General features: G+C 40.0%; 2 protein-coding genes across 9 annotated transcripts in view; one reads left to right on the top strand and one right to left on the bottom strand.

Annotated features, from left to right (window-relative positions):
- LOC112465160 (ATP-dependent RNA helicase vasa) overlaps positions 1-835 on the bottom strand; it is a 4,121-nt gene extending 3,286 nt beyond the window's left edge. The window contains exon 1 of one of the 3 annotated variants that reach the window (XM_025032600.1): positions 640-835. The gene's annotated coding sequence lies outside the window, so the exon portion shown is untranslated. Of the gene's footprint in view, positions 1-445; positions 562-639 lie in introns of those variants that run through there. The other 2 variants (XM_025032592.1, XM_025032596.1) reach the window with 2 other exon arrangements.
- LOC112465135 (segmentation protein cap'n'collar) overlaps positions 1-8,754 on the top strand; it is a 97,064-nt gene that overhangs the window by 74,776 nt on the left and 13,534 nt on the right. The gene's annotated exons all lie outside the window — the stretch shown is intronic.

Here is an 8,754-nt window from a genome sequence, read left to right as displayed (position 1 = left end):
CCAATATAGAACGAAGAATTTATGGCTTCGTCTCCACGAAAATCAGCTTTCTTACGTGACCCCTACTTTCTTGTTTTCGCCAGTACGTTTTGGAATGTTTACAACGGGATAATTGACGACAAAAAAAAAACCGGTTCGTCCATCGGACGTCCTTGAAAATAATTCTACGACACACGGCTTGTTGTTACTATTCCTGTTCGTTTTAGCTGAACTTCTCGCACAGGTCATATCTCCTCTTTTTCTCTCCAACGTGAAAAGAGAAAGAGGAAAGATGACCTGGGCAAGAATTCAGCTAAAACGAACGGGCCTACTGACTGGAACTTTCGCGAATAGAAAAAAAAAAGCGCGGGTAACAGTCTTTCCGAGCGACACGGTTCGCTGGCGATCATATAAAGCAACGTGCTTCGTATCGGGTCGTCGCCTTCTACCTCGCACAGGAAATCACCTTCGATAAGCGGGAAACAACGCGTATCACCGTCGGCGAATGTGATATTCCGCGCCTAACGCATATAATTACGCCATATCACGTGGTGGACGGTCGATAATAAAACAACCAGTGCTGCCGGGCTGACTGGAGAAATGGCCGCGCGACGGAAAAACGCGCCGCCTGGCTCACTTTCACCCGGCTCACTCACGTACCTCGTGTGTCTTCGATGGGCACGTAGTCGGAACGTTCCCTCGTGTTCTCTCCCTTCGTTTTCCGTGTCTCGGGAAATGAGACGGGGTAGTTAGCAAGCGGCGTCGGAAACGTGGAGATAATGCAATCGCACGATTCGCACGACGAATAGAGCCGAACCGTCCGTGACGGTGACGTCGAAGCAAACTGCGCGATTCGCGTCCCTGATCGGCTCCCTGCCGCCGTCGTGCGCCTTTTTCCGACCAATCGGCGACGGCGAGGACTGGTGCGCGCATGCGCGTTGCGCGTCGCGCCCCCGGCTCTCGTCGTCTCGTCCTCGAGTCTCGTCGGGTCGTCGGGTGCCGGGCGCGGGTGCTGCCGGCGCTGACCTTTCCATTCTTTTGTTTATTACCGAGACCGACATTCCGACATTGTCCCGAGGAAGGGACGAAATTTACGATCGAAAAAGAAAGCAAGATGTTGAGCCAAACAATCTGAGTAAAGACGGTTCGAGTTTTTGCTATATAAGTCTTGAGTCATAAGTTCGTAAATTTTCCAGGGCCAGACCTACATATGTGGGATTTGTCAGCAGAATCTCTGTAACAGGACCCTTTACATTCTTTACAAAAATCTTGGCGATCTTCAAGTTTAAAGCCAAATTATCGGAAATTCAGAACACAATCGTTAACGTTCGTGCAAGATTAATTTATAAATATTGTCTTCAATCTCTTATAATAAATTTGTTATCTGTATACAGATTATAGACGATACTATTCTCTATATATACAATATGGATTATATCTCTCTGTTTCTAAGGCACGTAAAACAAAAAATAGATACGCTTTTGTTATGTAATCGAAAACTCGATTATTGATTAAATTATTGCAAAATCGATTAATCCGTTAATGAGATGAAATAATCTAAGGTATTCCTAAATAGATAGTTCGTCTTCACGACTGTGTCTCTTGATAGATACATAAGTTTATTTTTTAATGAAAACGCTTAAGATGCTATTCATAATTATTTATATTATTATTTATGTCAATAATCAATATTTATATAATGGAATCCGCTGATGCATCCAGCATCAGACAACACATAAATTTATGTTGTAGTTAGGTAAACGAATGTGTTCATGTTTCAATGAAACGTATTCGAGTTGGTTTCCAAATTTCATGAGATTGAGATTTTTATTCATTGAAATCTTATACCATTTTCTAAACGAGGAATTAGACGAGAGAATAATTAAATCGAAACCTAGCTCAGTCTTTTATTTAGCATTCTTATAATTGAGCTATATTGATAACTATACATCGATATTATTTTATTCGCTTACATGAGGAGAAAATAACATTTGATATTTGTTCTTTCAATATATACAAATCAAATAATTGAATAAAACTGCAAGAATTTCATTGTTATACACATCATTATTTTCGAACTGATTGTATGAAATGCTATTGATTTGTAGCAGCGATGTTATAAAGCTCATATTTAAGGCTATAAATGTACTTTTTTGTTAAACGCGTCGCAGTTACTTCGGAATAAAATCAAGTATATTTTTTTATCGTTCGACTATTTTGAACGCGACTATATAGAGATATGTAACAAAGCAAATTAAGATTATAAATTAACAGACTGATTTATTTAGATTTTACTTACAATAGTTCCAAAACTAATAATGTCAAAAACTTGTATTTTATGTCTTCGAATTCGATATCGCCTTAAAAGTTTTGTTTGTAATAATTTCGGGTCAAATTCATGTCGGCTCTTAAAAATGTATCACCCTAACTTCGAAAGTGAAATATAGCGAAAGGTAATATAGCGTCTGGTTTATGTCACAGTCGATATTATAAAAGACGTACCTAAATGAAATCGTATAGCATTATACAATTGAGAGAAAAAAAAGTGACACAAAGCAGAACACGTTTTCTTCACTAAGAGATTGTGTATTTACGCGATATAGTCGAGAGATAATATTCCATATTCCTCTTTTAAGTCTTCATATGTAGGTGTTTACATAATGCATTCGCGGAAGCACGATTTTCTGAATTTCTCAGTAAAGAAAGAGATGGGAAAGAAAAAACTAAAATAAAGAACTTAAAGAAAAAAATCATGAAAAACTGATCTTTCTAAAAATTGTTTTTAACAGTATTCCGGTAACATTATTATTATTATTATTTATAATTATTTGTTTTTCTTTAATTTTACAAATATGTATATTTATACAAAACATTAATTTGTTGCATGATATACGCTATTGACTCCACTAATCTAGAATCTAGACATATCTGTATTGTAATTCGTATTATTTTAACGTACAAATAAAGACAGTGCGAATATTTTTTTGTCATGATCAAACTTTTAACTTTGCGCTGTAAAAGAATAAAAGGTTTCCTATCGCACACGCGCAACTGACACTAATCTATAAACGCTGAGTCACTCCGTATCGCGTCGAGTTTCGTGTTATTCTCAAAGCACCTTTGTTCGTGAAACGAATATAAACGCGATAAAGATCAAACCGGCAATATGGAAAACTGTCCGTATTACGTATTTAAAATGTGCTTTTAAATTTCACGTAAATATATAATACAGATCTCTCTCTCTAGAATATATTTGTTATCCATAATATGTGCTAAATTTAATATTGATATATCCATGAAAGCCATTGTTTAAATAGCTTATAATTATTGTAACTTTTTCAATCTTTATTTACATATTTTGTTGTTGTTGTATTGCTTTCTTGATATATTTTATAATAAATTTCTCGATTTAACTCGCATCTTTTACGAGAAGAAACATTGACACATATCTGAATTAATATCTGAAAACTTCGTTACTCGTTAGAAGATAGTAACGTTACATATATCGAGAGTGTGTAATAAATACATAATAGACATTTTCATATTGAATTCACTGGCGTATGTAAAATTTAATGTTGCATATGTTGAAAATGATGCAATTACCGCGACACCGATTTCTCACATTTCCATACAATGGCAGTCAAACTTGTAAGAGGCGCTTCATCATTTTTCCTTCCTGTGGCAATGCCCTCGTGTCAGTGAAATCCATGAACCGTTCTTTAAACGAGTGCCTTGCTTGTTATTACAACAACGGCCCTCTGTGTCCGATAATTATCTCATACTTATTCGTTTCAATCGTTCTACATCTCCTGACCTTCCTACTCCAGATCAGTTTTATAGACTTATTTATCGTCAATAGATCGTCAATATCGACAATGTATTGACAATCATCATTTGAAGCCTCCTCGGCGACAATCGTATCGAAAGCTCTGCGTCCTTCGACGCGGATAACGAAATGAAAAAAAGTGAATAATCGCGGCGGACGCGGTCTGAGCCGCATCATCATCAGAGTACGAACGAGCCGCAATCGTTATTCCCGCCGTTATCAGACTTACGTCGTCGCATTCGCCACGAGGATGCATACGTAAGCGTGTGTGCGCGGGTGATACGCACAGCCGTCCAACGCACGCGTTGAGATACCCGAGTGTAGGTGTCTCGGGGCTCGGGGCGCGAGTAAAGGAAAGAGAGGAAGAAGAGAAACGTATCGTCGCCGTGCGGAACGATATAGGGGCCCAGTTTCCAGTAACGTACCGTCGCCCGAAGTTTCGCGACACGCGCGGCGCGACATCGCGCCTGTTCGGGAACGCGGTGTCCGATTATTATCGCCCTCGTCGTCGTCGCGACACATCCTCAACGATAGGAAGCGTTTCAAATGGTAGAGCGGTGCGACACGTGACTCTCGCGCGTCCCTACATTGCACATCGGTATATTCGACAAGCCGGGGATAAGGAATATTACAAATTACCTTTGCTTCTAATTTATTCGTCTTAATTTGCGATTCAATTGTCACGCGATCGCTCATCAACATATCATTTCGTATTGCATGTGAAAAAAAAGGACGCGTGATAGACTTAAGCGTCGTCTACAATGGCAGCAGGAGTATGCAGTAAGACGTAAGCAGTAAGCTATTGACCAACCACAGTCGATTATTCTTGAATTGTAAAAATCCCATTAGTCAATAACTTACTGCTTACCGTCTTACTGTATACTCCTGCTGCCATTGTAGACGACGCTTTAAGCTTTATCCGATGGTGACTAAACGCGACGGATTCGAGCGTCTCTATCTTGCAGCTCCGCTCGCCAAAACGCTCTCGAAGACACGCCACATCCCGCGATTTTCTCGCACGCGTTTTACGCGGAAAAGGGTCACGCGTTGCGAAACCCGCGATCGCGGGTCAAGCGAACGGATACGTCCGCGGGAATTGTGGAATTTCCAATCAGCAGTGCATAGCCCACGCAATTCGTTTTAGACCGCCGAGCGCGGACAGGTACGCCGAATATATTGGATACCTCGATCCGCTCGGAATTCGGAATTCGGAACCAGAACGAGCGTGTTCGTTCGCGTTTTGTTCGGAAAAAAAAAATGCGCGACGGATAACGGCGAAATACGACGGATGACAGAAGTGGTGTGTGTTGCCCGCGCAAAGTATGATTTCAATTTTGACACGATTTATCGCTATTTTAAACGCCTCCATCGTTCCGTGCGTCTCCCGGATCGTGTGCAGTATGAACCACGTGACCACTTCGACTGTGAATGCAATAAATTTTACGACCTTCGAGTTGCATGTTTTTCTTGAAATATTTGCACGAATGAACAATAAGAACGTATCGAAAATAAGATTGACATGTCTTTTACATAACAAAATCGCGATACGATTCCGAATTGTGATTCCAGAAACGCAATTCATCCTTCTGTACAACTGCTTCCTTTTTGTTGAAAAGACTATTTGCATTTTAACACCGAGTAGATTAATTTGTCTCACTACGGCTGCGTTCCGATATTCACTGTCGATATACTGAAAATCTACAGTGTATCTTACATAAACTATAGATTTTCAATACTTGCAGTGAACCTCAATCGGAACGCAGCCTACGTTTCGAGTTTCGAGTTTTGAGAAAAAATTCGGAATCTTTAGAACACCTTATATACTATGACTAATCGCAATCACCGGATCGGGGATCACACGGGCCGCATTTGCGCACCTCTCCGCTCGAACGAACGAGCCCCGGGATCTTTTCGGCACGGTGACAAAAACCTGCGGAGTGTGTAATTTTACGTGTCATTTGCGGACAGTTAGCATTCGGTGAGGCCGCGCCTTCGGAAAATAATGCAACTATTCGCTGTATTGCCCTCGTAGGCGTGAACGGCTCGTGAACGTGTATACGATTAAAATTTAAACGGATTAACGTTATGCGAGAAAAACAAAGTTCGTGATACGAAGAAAAACGTGTGCCGCTGTTTGTAAATATTCATGGCGCATGAATCGGCAACTTTGGAAGCAATATCGCGAGTATCGCGACCGACCGGCGTTAAATCCACGCGTCTCCCATATGCGCGCTTACACGACCACGTGTAGCGTATGGTGATAAGATTTTTAAATTGCAAAAAAGAACGCTAATATAGTTATTTGAGTCACCTCGCGTCGTAGAAAAATAAAATCGTTACAATAAATGAACGAATTTAAGTATTTTTTTACAAGTTTAAGTATTTAAGTATTTTTATGAATCGAAAGATAAACAAAAAGTAGAATTATTTTACTCAATGATTTAGTAAATCATTCTTTTTTATGGAATCTGTTAACGAAGATTCAAATTTGTAGTCAAGATTAGATATGCAAGCATGCTTGTTGTCTAAAAGGGAAATATCTGATCACCATATGTGTGCATTGTTAATATATTCGGGGATGCTATAATGATAAAAAACAATAGAAGATATCTGTGAATCCTTGAGAGCGATGATTTTTTTATTATCGTACGTTAAATTTCAAATGTGTGATTCTATTACTCCACTAATTCGAAGAATGGGTCTGGATATCTCCACGGCACTCAATCATATCAATGGTAAGACTGTTTATTATCGAGGCCTTGTTTGGCTTATCGGCGGATTATAAACAGGCCCGCCTTATAAACAATTTTGAGGCATGCAGTGCGATGACTCGTGTACTTATTGACAGATGAAAAATTTATTATGCGACTCGACTTTGGAGAGACGGTTAAACCGAATTTAAGACGTAAGCAAAATGTAGCAACAAAGCATGTTAATTTTATACAATATTTTCATGAGTGTCATATGACAACCCGCATTTTTTAGCTATCCTGTATACTAACTGTGAAACTAAGAAATATGCCCAAGGCCAGTCGGAGAATGAAAAGTAAAAGATAAATAACACGATAGTGCTCTGGCACAGTCCGTGTATAGCACACTGTCGACTGCCGTTTCTCAAATATTGGCTGCAGTCGCGTTTAATTACATACATACGCGTCATGTATAAGCGAGCGAGAAGGAAAAGACGATGGTACTTCATCGAAAACGATTATACGCGTCAGCTGATCCAGAGAGACAGTTACGATGCGTGTTATGCAAGTCTCTTATATCAGCGATTCCCAACTTGTCAAACATTTTGCAGTGGAGATACTCGGCATCGGCCTATCCACTTTAATTTATACTTCACAATAATAATTGATGAATTGCTTACGCGAAAGAAACAACGTAAATCTTGTTTTGAAACATACATTTCCATGAGATTTCCATAAAAGGAATAAAATCAAACGGTGGGCACTTTAGCAAGCTAGCAAGCTTTTTAAGAAGCTAGATTCACCTCATTTTTGGTACGGAATTGATTTCATCGCAATGTAATTACGTATGAAAGAATTCGCGAGTCGAGACGGATTGGGAACCGCTGTCCTACGCCAACGCGAGGAAAAAGAGAAACGCATACGCGTTTAACGTAAACGCGCACCAAGTCTCTCTTTCTCTCTCGCGCGCGCGTGCATGTAAACGCGCGACTGTTTGCCCGGAACATGATTTGCATCATTCACTTAGGCGATGAGTAATGAAGGAGAGAAGCGGCGATTGCAGGCAGTGATCGTTGCAACTGCGCGACCGCTCTCGCCTTCATCTCTTCGCGAGCGCGGAACCGAGAACGCGCACGTGCGCGCGCGCACACACGCGCGCGTGTATGCCGCACACGTACGTATCCGGTAAAGTGAGTCATCTCCCTTCTTTCGCTGCTGCATCTCGTCACCCCGATCGTAACGTAATAATAGAACGAAATTGATTCACCAGAAGAGCGCCGACGATGCGTTTCGATCTTTGTCTTCTTGCAGGTTGACATCTCGGCCGCGCAATCGTCGATGATGCGTGCCGCCGCGCTATCGATTCACGCGCATCGCGTAGGCGCGATTAGAGAATGCATTGGTAACAAATTGCGACTTGATTATCGCGTCCAAATCGAAACGCGTTAATATCATTTCAACAGCCAGTAACCTCGGTTAATAATATTGCCAGAATGTATAATATATTATAGCAATTGGTATAATAATGGCAATAAACAGATACAATCTTCAATTACCTCCAAGAGTTATGCATTTTTTCATTTTTAATGAAGAAGGCTAGTCGAAAATAATTAATACAATTTACGTTAAAGAGCACACATTGATGTTAATGCGAGTGTCAATGTAATAATAAAATGAGAAAATCTTAAAAACTATCTCTCTAGAATTAAAAGCAATGTAAAAAAAGTAATTTGGAAATACTTCAGCTCATCATTTAACGACGTCGCAGGTAATTTTTGTGATTACTTAACGACAATGTAACGTGACAAAACGCAAGGTGTTCATAACTTAAATATTTTTTGGCAATCAATTACATAAAAAAAACCTTTCGGTATGCTCGATGAATCGAGGGAGAGACATTGCAACGTTGCTTTGTGCGCGGCGTTATCTTGCAATAGAAATTGCAGCTACTCACATTACAGCTGTGAAATCGCGCGTTCAAGAATTCGCCTACCTCGGCATGAGATTCGAGTAGCGAGCTGCCGTAATAAAAAGCAGCCTCTGAATGATTCACTTATGCCAAATGTTTGCACTTATGTAAGGGATTTTCGCGCCATATTTCATATAACAAAAAATGCGAGTAAAAAAGGCGTGTGACATTAATAATATTGTAAAATAATCGTGGCAATTAATTTGATTTTCACTTTTAACTGAGAACTTATTGTTAACAAGAGGCAATGTGCTATGATTTACGTAATGCTGTCGTTGTGTGAAAAAAAA

Source organism: Temnothorax curvispinosus, unplaced genomic scaffold (assembly GCF_003070985.1).
Source record: "Temnothorax curvispinosus isolate PA1 unplaced genomic scaffold, ASM307098v1 QBEX01001498.1, whole genome shotgun sequence".
NCBI classification, from domain to species: Eukaryota; Metazoa; Arthropoda; class Insecta; order Hymenoptera; family Formicidae; genus Temnothorax; species Temnothorax curvispinosus.
Note: the sequence above shows the minus strand (reverse complement) of the source record. Positions and strands in the feature narration are given on the sequence as shown.